Raw genomic sequence first — 1531 nt, 5'->3', positions numbered from 1 at the left:
CTGCAGGCAATAGGCATGGCAGAGGATGAGAGTCAATTACACTATATCTGAATTTTTGTATCATCACAGAATTTCACTGTAATCTGACACTTAAAACACTCATCAACTAAGAAAAGTTCAATTCAGAGGCACAGAAAATTTTCTCCAACTCATGAAAACGATAAATCAACCTTTTCTATTAATATTTAAACTATGTTCGGCCAGGCGGTGGTAGTTTACGCCTGTAATCCCAGCACTTTGGGAGGCTGAGGCAGGAGGATCACGTGAGGTCAGGAGTTCAAGGCCACTCTGGCCAACATGGCGAACAGGTGGTTCGCCATGGTAGAGAACACTGTCTCTACCAAAAACACAAAAATTGGCCAGGCATGGTGGTACGTGCCTGTAATCCCACCTACTCGAGAGGCTGAGGCAGAAGAATTGTTTGAACCCAAAAGGCAGAGGTTGCCATGAGCTGAGATCGTGCCACTGCACTTCAGCCTGAGCAAGACTCAGTCTCAAAAAAATAATAATAACAATTAACTATCTTCAAACACTATAAAAATACTTCTTAAAAAGGAAAACATGACTATCAACTATGTATTACAATTTGGTTTCTATATTTAAGGTTCAAAGTTTTCCATTTCTGACTTATTTTTCAACATTCATCATTTATTAAATGATAACTAAGTACAAAGGATTTTCCAGCGCAATAATAATATAAAACAACAACAAAAATTATTGAGACCAATAACCATGGGAAATAATAAGGACAGAGGCAGATGAAGTGTAACACTTCTGTTCTGCCTTGAATCAAACTATATGTTAACTGAGCTCAAAATTTGTGCCTTCAAGTTACCAGAAGTAGCAAGGCTCCATTTCTGTACATTCCCATACTCTTAGCACAGTAAAGCAGTTAAGAATAAGAGCTCTAGACTAAATTACCTGGGTTGGAATCCAGGCTCCGCCACCTGTTGGTTATGAAACCTTGGCAAGAGTTACTTAACTTCTCTAACATTCAGTTTCATCTGTTAAAGATAAGGTGCTCCTGGCTGGGCTCTGTGGCTCACATCTACAATCCCTGTACTCTGAGAGGACAGGGCAGAAGAATTGCTTGAGCCCAGCCTGGACAACATAGGGAGACCCCACCTCTACAAAAAAAAATTTTTTTTAAATTAGCCTGGCATGGTGGTGCGGGCCTGTAGTCCTAGCTAATTGAAAGGCTGAGGCAAGAGTATCACCTGAGCCCAGAAGGTAGGCTGCAGTGAGCCACAACCACACCACAGCACTTCGGCCTGGGCAAGAGAGCAAGACCTCATCTCAAAGAAAAAAAGAAAAGGATAGGAGCTCGGGCTCAAAACTGATTTTGCAATACGGATTTCAACTACACTTTTTACCCATCTCTTACAGCCACTGTTTTATAGCTAGCCAGATCAGTTTTAAAAGCAAGGTATTTGCTCTTAAAATTTTTATTTTAAAATAAAATAAACTTTACTTATATATGACTGACAATTACTTTCTCCTCCATCAGTAACACTACAAAAAGTAAAAGTTC

The 1531-nt window shown here is 39.8% G+C and overlaps 1 protein-coding gene and 1 long non-coding RNA gene across 5 annotated transcripts in view; both read right to left on the bottom strand.

The window, feature by feature from the left end:
• Positions 1-1531, bottom strand: part of LOC105470323 (glycogen synthase kinase 3 beta) — a 264548-nt gene that overhangs the window by 242677 nt on the left and 20340 nt on the right. The gene's annotated exons all lie outside the window — the stretch shown is intronic.
• Positions 1-1531, bottom strand: part of LOC139362048 (uncharacterized) — a 61694-nt gene that overhangs the window by 40936 nt on the left and 19227 nt on the right. The gene's annotated exons all lie outside the window — the stretch shown is intronic.

This window comes from Macaca nemestrina, chromosome 2 (assembly GCF_043159975.1).
Source record: "Macaca nemestrina isolate mMacNem1 chromosome 2, mMacNem.hap1, whole genome shotgun sequence".
In the NCBI taxonomy this organism is placed as follows: domain Eukaryota; kingdom Metazoa; phylum Chordata; class Mammalia; order Primates; family Cercopithecidae; genus Macaca; species Macaca nemestrina.
This window is presented reverse-complemented; position numbering and strand designations above follow the sequence as displayed.